The sequence below is a fragment of the Oryctolagus cuniculus genome, chromosome X (genome assembly GCF_051225735.1).
Source record: "Oryctolagus cuniculus isolate XC-2025 breed Fujian yellow rabbit chromosome X, ASM5122573v1, whole genome shotgun sequence".
Classification (NCBI taxonomy): domain Eukaryota; kingdom Metazoa; phylum Chordata; class Mammalia; order Lagomorpha; family Leporidae; genus Oryctolagus; species Oryctolagus cuniculus.
In genome coordinates this window covers 119,153,325-119,165,864 of record NC_142888.1, presented here as the reverse complement: position 1 = coordinate 119,165,864, position 12,540 = coordinate 119,153,325, and the positions used below count along the sequence as shown (strand labels likewise).

The 12,540-nt window shown below is 39.6% G+C and overlaps 1 pseudogene; it reads right to left on the bottom strand.

Moving 5' to 3' along the window:
- Window positions 1-6,256: 6,256 nt before the first annotated feature.
- On the bottom strand, window positions 6,257-10,051 carry LOC149119737 (RNA polymerase II elongation factor ELL2 pseudogene; annotated as a pseudogene).
- Window positions 10,052-12,540: the final 2,489 nt, after the last annotated feature.

Genomic DNA, 12,540 nt, shown 5'->3' with positions numbered 1-12,540 from the left:
AACTAATATTTGCAGACAGGAGACTGAGGTAAATATTTTGAAAACCAGGGGTAGGCTTTGTGGTTTGGCAGGTTAAATCACTGATTATAATGCCTCCATACTATATAGGAGTGCTGGTTAGAGGTCAAGTTATTCCACTTATGATCCATCTTCTAGCTAATGCACCTTTAAAGAAAACTGATTATGTCCCAAGTGCCTGGGCCCCTGTCACCCATGTGGGAAAACCAGATGGAATTCCTGGCTCCTGGTTTCAGCCTTGCCCAGCCTTGGCTAATGCAAGCATCTTGAGAATGAAACAGTAGATGGAATCTCTCTCTCTCCTCTCTCTCTCTCTCTCCTTCTCCTTCTTTGTCACTCATTTTTCAAAAAATAAATAAAATAAATTCTTTAAAAAAGGATTTTTAAAACAAATAAGAACACAATATCACAACACTGGACAAAAATGTGAAGAGGACATTTCCCTGAAAAGAAATTGTGGTAAATAAACAGAGAATGAAGTATAAACCCACTAGTATCTAAGAAACCCAAGTGAAAACAACCTTTTATTGAACATGTTTGTACTTGCTAAGCACTAATTGTCAAGTTAATCCTCATGATAACCAATGATAATAGTACTGTCTTTTAAATCAACAATTGCATGATCCTTGCTTACCAGGCCTATGGGAAAGCATGCAAGATTGACAGAGTACCAACCTGGAGCTGTTCCCTCACATACTGGACTAAACTCTGTCAACACCAAAGTATCCTGGTGCATTAGCCAGTTTTTCGTTGCTGTTTTGAAATACCAATGTAGGATACTCTAGAAAGAAAGGAGGCTTGCTTAGTTCCCAGTTTTTGAGTCTAAGAGCCCAAACGACATTGCAGAGGCTCTTGTGAGGACACCCTTGGGTGTATCAATTCACAACATATGACCTTTTTGCTGACAGCGTCCCAAGGTAGTTCAGATCGTCACTTGACAAGAGCTAGGGGGCACATGTATCTGTTTATGCCTATGGAGTCTCTTTCCAAAAACCTCTTGTAAAGCCTTAGGATACGATCATAGGGGCTGTAGCCTAGTGACCTTATCCAATCTCACCACTTTCCAAAGGCCCCACCTCTAAACATAATAATCAGATGACATTTACACCTTTCTTATATCGTTGACATGAAACTACTGCACGGTTTCAGGGGACAAACTGCATTCAATTCATAGCACCAGGGTGGGAGATTGAAGTTTATAGTCACCCTAATATTAACTCCAGTATCCAAGTAGAATAATCAGCCACCTCTCTCCACAACATGCACAACACTACACACACAATCATACTTGATAATGAGTGAGGGTGGATGAATGAATGTAAATTAAGGAAACAAAGGAAAAGAGAGATTAAGGAATTCCTTATGGTCAGACAGCTAGTAAGTGGAAAAGCCAGTATTTCAGGCAGTGCAGTCTGACTCCAGGACCTGCTCTTTAATCACTACCTTAACCATATCTTCATAACTATTTATCTGTCAAGAATATTTTAAAATAGCTCAAAAGGCTCTAATAATTGTTACTGGAAAAGTATAAGGAAATGGATATTTTCATGTACTGTTTTATTGAGTACAGTAACTTGGGAAATTTGTAAAAAAAAAAAAAATGCTAGTATCCCTGAACCTATAACATAACTTTTAGGTCCTTCATAGCAAATAGTATGTGAATGTGCAAATATATATGCAAAAGGATGATTAATACTGTTTCAAAAATTACATATTGGTGGTTATTAATAAAAACAATATCCAGTAAAATTAACTACAAAAATTAGTTTTCAGAGACAGGCATTTGCCATACCACTTAAGAGGCCCACATTCCATGCTGGAGTACCTGTGTTTGAGTTTCATCTCCCCTTCTGAATCCAACTTCCTGCTAATGCACACTCTGGGACGCAGTGGATGATGGTTTAGGTAGTTGGGTACCTGTCACCCACCTGGAAGACTTGCATTAAGTTTCTAATTGCTGGCTTTGACTTGGCCTATCCTCAGCTATTATTGACATTTGGGGAGTGAATCTGCAGATGAGTAAGCACCCTCTCTATCTCTCTCTCTTTCCTTCTCAAATAATTAAATATTTTTAAAGTAGTTTATATTGTCATAGTTTTAATTATTGTGAATGCAGGTGGGTCAAAATTTGCTAAAAAATCAGAGAGGCATATTTCCATCCTTCCTGTTCTACGAAACTCAGATTGGCTTTAGTCTTCAGGCTATTGCCTCATGGAAGCTGCCCAGTGTTAGGCATCATAGCTACATGGTATATAGGATTGTATCAAATATTAAAACATAGCTTAAAGTTTTAATGACTATGGGTGGTAGAGTAGTGGGGCAGTTGGTTGTATATATTTTTATTCCAGACTCTTGTCATGCACAGAGAAGCATTCTTAGTGCTGACAAATATAAAGTAAATTTTATTTAAAAGGTGAGAAAATTAACACAAACATACACATATGCTTGGGTCGCTCCACACAGAAAGATACCTGTAATGAGTGGACCATGAGCCCATAAACAGAAAGGATTGAGGAAGGGGAAACAGAGAGAATCCCTGCACCTCCTCCATTCGTGGTCTCCAGCAGAAAAGAGAGATCCCCCAAAGTTGTTGGCCTATGAGGTTGGTGGAGAGTGTCACTACAAGCATAAATTCACTTGGGAGTTTTATAGTACTTCTATAAATTCCACATGGAGCTTAATATACATATTTTCATGGCATTTCCCCTTCCCCCCACCCCCACCAATGTCCCAGATGAAGCAGATGAATTCCAGGAAAGGGATGTTTTGATTGACAAGTAGAAGAATAGAATTGTACCTGGGGTGGGGACACAAGTCCAGCTAAGTGATCCTAAAGTAGCTGCCTGCTCATCCCATATCAGTAATAGCATATGAATAAGACCTACACTCTAAATTTATTGAATAAAATGCACAAATAGACAGGAATACAAGAAAATTAATCTTATGATAATCACAACGCATCCCTAGAAAAAGATGATTTTTCTTTTGTTGGAGATAGGTTTCTTTATTAAATATACTATAAAAGTTCTAACATTTCAAAACAGCTTTGCACATACAATGCTTCCCTTTTCATTGGCAGTGTTTTGAAAAGACAATATGATAGGACAACACAATTTGAACATCAGTTCAAAATTGTTGTTTTTGGCAATATGTGTTGTCACATGATAAAACAAGTGATAGTTTAAATCAGCACCAACAGATCAACTCCATGAAATGAAAGTTTGTATTGTTGATGAATCACAACACAGTAATTTATGGTTAAATGTATCTGTTCTTTTTGCACCCAGGATTAAAAAAAAAGGCATCTCTAAGAGGCTGACACTGTGGCATAGCAGGGTTAGCCTTCACCTGTGACATCCCAAATAGGTGCCCTTTCAAGACCTGGCTGCTTCACTTCCCATCCAGCTCCCTGCTAATGGGAGGATGGCCTAAGTGCTTGAGCCCTTGCACCCACATGGGACACCAGGAAAAATATCTGGGCTCCTGGCTTCGGTTTGGCCCAGTCCCAGCAATAGTGGCCATTTGGGGAGTGAACCAGCAGATGGAAGATCTTTCTCTCTCTCTCTCTCTCTCTCTCTCTCTCTCTCTCCCCCTCCACCTCCTCCTCCTCCTCCTTCTCTTCCTCTTCCTCCCCCTCTCTCTGTAACTCTGCCTTTCAAATACATAAAAAACAAATATTTCAAAAAAAGCATCTCTAAATATACATTTCATATATATTCCATGTAGGTGATAGCTTCTTTGTATTTCTCTCAAAAATACTTTATAGCAGTGTATAAATAGGTTACCTATGCATTCAATTTTATAATTTTGCCCCAAAACTGTAGATGTTTCACTTTAAAAAATTATTTATTTACTTAAAAGGCAGAAATATGTATGTGTGTGTGGAGAGAGAGAGAGAAGGGAGAGAGAGAGAGTGCATCTATCCACTGGTTCACTCCCCAAATGGCTGCAAGGGCTGGGACTGTGCCAGGCCAAAGCCAGGAGCCAGGAGCTTCTTCCAGGTTCTCCCACATGAGTGCAGGGATCCAAGGATTTGGGCCATCTTCTGCTGTTTTCCCTGGCCATTAGCAGGGAACTGGATCAGAAGTGGAGCAGCCAGCACAGGAACCACACCCATATGGAATGCTGGCACTGAAGGCAGCGGCTTAACCCACTAGCTCACCGTGCCAGCCCCAGATGTTTCACTTTTGACTAACATTAGTAAAGCTGACAAACTGTTGAAATGGAAATGCTTTGTTTTCCACTACAGAGGTAACACTTGGACAGGAGAACAGCAACCCAGAAGTAACATCATCAGTTGTTTCTCCTGAGCACTCAGCCTGCTACTCAGACAGTAACAGATTTCTCCTTCCTACACAGGCAGGCTCACACCACCTCTGCACAGAAACAGGTTAAGTAAGCATGCTTTCAGATGCTGGTAGGCCATTGTGCGCTTCCCATTGCCCCAGCCAAGTGAAAAGTAGTGCAGTTATTAATTCATCACACTATGCAAACAACTACCAAACACCCTAAGACAACCATTGCAATGGGGCCTAATTTGCAGGGTAGTTTGAATATTTTACATCAATTTGGACTGTACATGCATGTGTATGGAAATATCTGCACATATATTCACATACCTTTCTGTTTCTTTTCTGTTTTTTTCAATCCTCTAAAACATTGTGGGACTGTTTTTTTTTTTTTTTTGGTATTTTGTGGACATTTCTAAATATGCTACCATTTAAGAAAAAGAGTTTACACTAATAAACATCAGAAAATAGGCTTACGTTTACTGAAAAATATTTCACTTTGCACATTACTCTTCTTTTATTTATTTATTTATTTATTTATTTTGACAGAGTGGAGTGGACAGTGAGAGAAAGAGACAGAGAGAAAGGTCTTCCTTTGCCGTTGGTTCACCCTTTAATGGCCGCCACGGCTGGCGCACTGCGGCCGGCGCACCGTGCTGATCTGATGGCAGGAGCCAGGTACTTATCCTGGTCTCCCATGTGGGTGCAGGGCGCAAGGACTTGGGCCATCCTCCACTGCACTCCCTGGCCACAGCAGAGAGCTGGCCTGGAAGAGGGGCAACTGGGACAGAATCCGGCGCCCCGACCGGGACTAGAACCCGGTGTGCCGGCGCCACAAGACAGAGGATTAGCCTAGTGAGCCGCAGCACTGGCCTACACTTCTTTTAAATACACACAGCATTGATGTGTGAACATTGAATCCCCAGTTTCTAAAATAGCATTTCCAATGTCAAATATAAGTTTTTTAGGTAAAAATGGTTTGAAGTTGAAACAGGATCTCCAATATCCAAATAAACTATTTCTGTTAACAAATATAAGTCTTGAAAGGGGGAAAAAAAAGATCAGAGAAGGCAGCTTCAAAATGCAGGAAAGGAACCAGAGGTGGGGATTAACTTCAATTTACTAATACTGGGACCTTCAACAGGTAAAATTTCATCTTTTAAGATTCTAGAACAACTCCTTTGGAATTTTAAATAAACAAGCTGAAATTTTCTCATATGTTCTGCTCCAAGTACTGTACTAACGCCATAACTTGGCTTGTTGTTGGTCAAATACACCAACTAATCTTTTGAAATAAGCAGGCTTATTATGAAGATACTCACGCTGTATTTGTCTTCATGACAATTGCAACTAGACTGCTGGATCACTGAGATTCTTGTAAGACTTCTTCTCGAACATTCTGATAGTCTTCTGAAGTCTGGAGAAAGGTGCTTTCATTGAACATCTGAAGTGGAGGAGTGGAGTACTAATTTTTATTTCAGGCTCTTATCATGAACAAAGAGAAGCATTCTTAGTGCTGAAATACAAAAAGTAAATTTTATTTAAAAGATGAGAAGGCAAACACGCAGACACGTGAGCATGAGTTGCCTCACACAGAAAGAGATCCATCATGAGTGGGCAGTGGGCCAGAGGTGAGAAAGGGGTGGTGGAAGGGAACTGGAAAGAGCACTTCAGCATGTCTTCAGTCGTGGCCTGCATGCGGTGGGCTGAGGGGGGGAGAACACTTCCCATCACCTCCTCTTTTTGAGATGGGAGGTTACCTCTATAGACATGAAGCCACCTGGGAGTTTCATCATAGCTCCATAAATCCCACTTGGAGCTTAATATCCACATTTCCATGGCATGTTTCCCGCAGGTCCTGAATAAAACAGGTGCATCCCAGGAAGGGGCATTTAGGAGAATGGAATTGTACGTGGAGTAGGGAGGGGTGCTTTGCAGATGCTTGCAGCTTAGCAAATCCTAAAGTAGCTACCTGTCCAGCCTATATCATATGGCGGGCTTGAAACGAGCAGGTGAGTTGAAAGTGGGGGAGAGGGTGGTGGAGTGGACAGGATGGGAAGGAGGCAGCGGCAGAAGGTGGCAGCAAGCCTGCAGATTTGGGTAGCCGTTTGCTATAGATTTTATTTTGTTTTTCAGATGCAATATTCAAGATTCATGAAAGCATTCGTAACATCTGAATCTAAGACCTGGTTCTGAGGAGAAGATGCAGTGCCTCTACTAGAACATATGAGAGATTTTGAATGGCTGACGCCAGCAGCATTTTCTGAAATAGATTTATTTTTCTAGAGAGCATGGACTCCAACGACCTTCTATTTCATCGATCAAGGCCAGTCCCTTTGGGACTCTTTAAACCACAATCCTTTAATTATATGAGAGGTCCTTAGGATTGAGATTGGCTACCTGTTGCAGAATTGCTGCCATGGAGTTCTTGTCTCTTTGATTGCCACTATGAGCAAGCAGCTCAGGTTTCTTGTAGGACTTTAGGGCCAGTAAGTGAATCACCCTGACCCTATATGGCTGCTGAGAACACTGACAGGGCAATGTGTCTTCTGAATCCCAGTAGCAGGACTATGGGGTTCACTTTTGCCCCTCGCACTGTCTGCAATGGCTCGAGAGGCTTTCCGAATCCCCAGTCTTTGTCCTATACACGATTCACCCATTTGGATAACTTTTGTGCTTCCTTTGTTGGCTTATTCCTCTGTGTGGGTCATTCTTTCTTGTGTCATCTGATCCTGGTCTTTTGTGGCACACACTGTAATTTTATCTCGTATATACCCCGGGGCTATTCAGGTGGAAGGCTCCAGAGCTGGAGAATGTTGGGCAGGCAAAGCTGCCTGAGGGATGTCTTTGTCCACATTTCACAAGTAGAAGTTTCAGGTATGCACTCAAGGAGCTGGTCATTTTTGGGAATTCTGGCAAGTCCTTGGATTCTGGTAAGTCTTGAGTGCCTGGGGCGCCATCTCAGCAAGTTTCTCACGCAGCTGCACTACAGTCCCTAGTACTGCTCTCATGTAGGCCCTCCACCCAGACACAGCCATCTTACACTCCCCAGGGCACCAAGGCCTACCCAACTAGGCTCTAACCTCCACAGGAGCCTTGGCTACTGGGTCTCCTGCAGCCTCCACAAGAGCTACTTTTCCTGCCACTGACATACTGTCATACCCTGAGATTAACCAGAACTCAAGCTGCCATCGCCACCACCCACTCCACTCTCCCAAGATGAAACTTCTAACACCAGAGATTTCAAGGGCTGAAATTGTCCCTTACCTCCCACCGTACACTGAAATAAACTTCGAAAAGAACGGAGATGTATGGGTTGAAAAACTGAGACCACAGAGGTAGTAAAAGAAAACATTGAAAATGTTCCTTTAAAACCTGACTTTGGAGAAAGTCTAGCAACTCAAAATTGAGAAACAATAAAAGAAAACTCTGATAAACTTAACTACACAAGAATTGGAATTTTTACATTGCAACTGGTAAATACCATAAAAATTAATGATAAATGACAAACTTAGAAAAATCTGTGCAATTTATAGCAGGGACAAAGGCTAAATTTCCTAGAACATAAAGAATTTTTAATAATGAAAAAAGACAAAAACAAGATTAACAAATGGCCACAAGATAGAAGAGTTAGTTAAAAAGCTATTAATTACAAATGACAGCCAACATATGAGAAATATTTAAGTTATCCTAAGAAAAATGTAAATTAAAAATACACAAGATGTAATTTTTATTTAAAAAAAGTCAAAAATTAAATATAGGCCTTGTCCTGACAATGCTTTGGAAAAACAAGCAATATCACCCATTTTTGGTGGGAGTATAAAATGGCAAAGTCACTATGGGAGAAAATCTAGAAATACCTGGCAAACTACATAAATACTTACCCTTTTATCTACAAATCCTTCAGAAACTTACTGTAAAGGTATATGTCCACAAATATGTAACAAAAAATATACCAGGCTATTTACAGAGAAACTTATTTTCATAATAATAAGTATTTCCCATGCACATGAGAATTTTGACTATGAAAAATCCACAAAAATAATTTTGCATCTGAATAATAATATGGAATAGATCTGTAAGTTGACATAGCTACTTCTGAATTCATATTTAACTAAAAAACCCGGTATATATGAATATGTGGTAAAACTCTTTACTTTTATACACTTAGCTATCTGAGGTATTTTGTGGCAGTAATGAAAAATTAGCTAATACAATTTAGGAAGGAAACAGATAAGATCCTTAAAGGATGCCTAGAACACTCTCATAGAGAAAAAGGGACAAGAGAAAAATGGTAAGCAGTCCCTAGAAAAACACTGCCAATAAACATATGTGAGTTATCATATCTTCATATATCAACTATCATTATAACCATCAATTTATAACCATCAATTTAATACGAAAGAATTCCAGGTCAACAACAAGAAAAATTCAAAGACATGAGAATTCTGAAGCATGCAAGAATGAATAGAAGCTAAACACGAGCAGACAGCACGTAACAAACATGTGGAAGGAAAACAAAAGTATCACAGAAATGAAAGCCAAATTGGAAGCAACACAAAGAATGACAAATAATGCTGAAAGCATTGTAAAGGGCATAGAAAAAAAGATTGAGAAATGCAAGCAGAAAGAAATTAAAATAAAGAAAACATTTAAGAAGTCAGAAATTTTAATATATGGCAGGCAGATACAGGCAAGGATATATATCTATATACACATATAGATATTTGAAAAAATAATTAAAGAAACCATTTAAATGAAACAGGCCTTGAATTGACATGTTAAACAGTTACACTCAGTTTAAGAATAAAAGACAAAGAATGAATAACACTGAGGTATATTCTATTCAAATATATAGAAAAAGTGTAGATTAAAAATATAAAATAATATGAGTAGAAAATATTAGGGTGGTCTCAGACTTCTAAAAAGTCACATTTAATGTGAAGAGACAGTGGAGCAATGGTTCTAAGAAGAGTGCAATTCACAAACTCTACATATAATGAAACTCTTTTAGTTACAAAACTCAAGTATATGATTACCAAGAAATTTTTGTAATTCATTTATTTATTTGAAAGCCAGATTTACAGAGAAAGGAGGAGAGACAGAGAGACAGAGAGAAATCTTCCAGCCACTGGTTCACTCCCCAAATAGCCACAAAAGCAGAGGAAGCCAGGAGCCAGGAGTTTCATGCCAGTCTCCTATGTGGGTGGCAGGGGTTCCAAACATTTGAAGCATCTTTTGCTGCTTTGCCCAAGCCATTGGTAGGTTAGCTGAATCAGAAGAGGAGCAGCTGAGACATAAACCAGACATAACCGGAGCCCATATAGGATGGTGGCGTTGCTGGTTTCGGCTTTACCCACTACGCTAAAATGCCATACCCCCTGCCTCCCTTTTTAAAGAACCAACTGAAAATAATAACAAAAACAACAATAAAAACAGCTAAAAGAAGGGACAAATTGAAAAAATGGTCAGGATAATGTTAGGAAAAGAAGCACAGATTGGTGCCGGCTCACATGGGGCACCAAAATGTACAGAAAAGGTTACAGAACAGAAGGGAGACAGAATACAAACTCGCAGCTAGACCAAATTTATTCAGAGAATAAATCTGCAGAGGTCGACCAACTGCCATCATGCTCACAGACCAAACACATGGCAGAGGTCTGGACCCCAGCAGGCTGGGCCCTTTTGTATCTTAGGTGGGTTGGGGTGGGGGTGGGGCAGTAGGAACAGATGAGCGTCTCCATACTGGTTCTTCAGGTTTGGCCCACAGGCCTCCAAACCTGGGGGCAGATGCAGGGGGTGTGGTGGGGGAAGAATACAGGGTGTGAGAGGGAACTGGTCTCTTGAAAGAAGGCAGGAGTAACAAGAACCTAAAACGGTTGAGGCTTCTGTCTTTGTTCCATTAGTGCTGACTCTGAGTATAGATAAGGAGATGGGGCACCAGTTTCTTTCTGGCTACTTCCTGCTGATACAGGGCATAGACGTGGGGCAAGGAGCTATACTCCGGGTCAGTTTGACTGAAGAAGAGCAGTCTGTTGTTGTTCTTGTATGATGCTTGGGATATAGCAGTCATTCATTCTACAATTTCTTCTGGAATAAGTTAAAAACCTGGTATTATTCATGGCAGAAATAGGAGCACTATGATTATGAGGTCAAAAGGAGATATTAGAGACATTGCCCATGGTGGAAAAGATGACCAAAATGAGGGAGGACAAAGGGGAAAACAGGAAAGCGAGAGACCTGTCTGTATGCCTGGTTGACAAAGAGAAAGAATACACCCATTTTGTTTAGTGTGTATGTGCTGGCAAGGCGCTGTGAGGTGGAGTTAGTCTGGCCTGCTTCTAGTCCTGGCTCCCTCATTTCCTCCCTCTGCTTATGGAAACCCTGGTTGCTGTCAAGGGGTTGGGTGAGGACTGAAACTGAGTTCTAGCTGAGTAGGGGCAGAGCAGGGACCAGTGAGCAAGACAGTGTTCCAACAGAAGGTGACCTCTTGAGGGGGCTTCAGCACTAGCTCACAAAACCTGTCTCTATTTGAGGTTTCATGTGCATGGCCATCTAGAATTTTATTACTTGGATCAAATGAACCTAACAAGCAGATTAAATACACAGGGTCTAAAACTTTAAGATGGAAGCAAATGTAAAAATTATGGTGGCAGCAATATATGTAAATCTTATCAATAAATGCTAACATAGAAATAATATGGTTTACAAAATTGATAAGGAAAGAATGTTAGCGTATAGATTGAATTCTTCATCTTTTATGCCTAGGAATCAAAGTATATCACTTATACCTGAAATAATAAGAGGAAAATACTCTCAAGAAAGGCATACTCCTTAAGAGAAATCATGTAAGTAACTGAGGAGCACAGAGAAGGCAGGAGAGAGTGGGAGATAATGGAAATATTCCAAACATTTTTGCAATAGCAGGAAGCATCACAAAGAAAGTGTCAAAGCAAATGACTAATGGTCATAGACACTTGCAACATATATCAGAAATTCCTAGTAAAGATCTAAAAACTTGAGAGAAAAACATTAACAACTTAAGATAAAAATGGACAAGAATATGAAAGGAATAAAGCAAATTCTGAATGTAGAAAATTTCATAGAAATGTAGAAAAATTCGTTTTCTCTACAAATAAATTTAGGGGGCATAAAAAGGTTGGGAGGAACTTTTGTCAATTAAAAACTGCAACAATATGCTGACATTTTTAGGAACCTTAACTCAAACAAACCATTAAAAAGACCCTTTTACAACACTGGTGATATCTCAATTTGGATTGAGTATTAAATATTAAAGAGTCACTGTTAATTTTAGCAAGTATTATGACAATATTGTGGATTATGTTTTTGAAGGAGTTATCTGTTGGAAAAACATACTGAATTATTGAGAAGTGAATTGATGTGATATCTGGGATTTGTTTTAAAATATTCCATAAAAATTTTAAGAAAGAAAAAGGATAGATGAACTCAGGATATGTGTGTGTGTGTCCATTTTCATACAATTCTACATTTGTACATGGTAAGAATATTACTGTGTACATTCAAATGAGCAGTTTCTAAAAGTCCTATACAGTAGTACAATTATCTGTGTCAAGAGAATAGATAACTCAGAGATCTCAAAAAAAAGTCTCAAAATTACTTCAGTTACCATTGACATTGAAATATAATTCCTTCTGCTTTATACTGACATTGTTTTAAAGCTGTTTTTTAAAAGGAGGCATATAAACACCTGTGCGACAGTTTTGCATCTTGAACTGACTGGATGATTCTGAACTGAATGGTCAATTCAATTAAATTAACTAAATAGGGGCCAGAGTTGTGACACAGCCACTGCTTAGGATACTGTGGTTCCAGTCTTGGCTGCTCCACTTCAGATCCAACTCCCTGCTAATGCACCTGGAAAAGCAGGGGAAGATGGCCCAAGTATTCAGGCCCCTGCACCCACGTGGGAGATCTAGATGGAGTTCTTGGCTCTTGACTTTGACCTGGCCCATCCCTGGCAGTTGATGACCATTTGGGGAGTGAATCAATGGACAGAAGATCTCTCTCCCTTTCCTCCGTCCCACTATCACTTTGCCTTTCAAATAAACAAATAAGTCTTTTTATTAAAAAAAAAACTGACTAAATAAGGACTTTGGCTAAAATATAATAATTATATTATAATTTTACTGATAAAATTATTGCTCATTTAGAGAAAGCACAAGAGTCTTACAAATGTTATGCTTAAAATCAT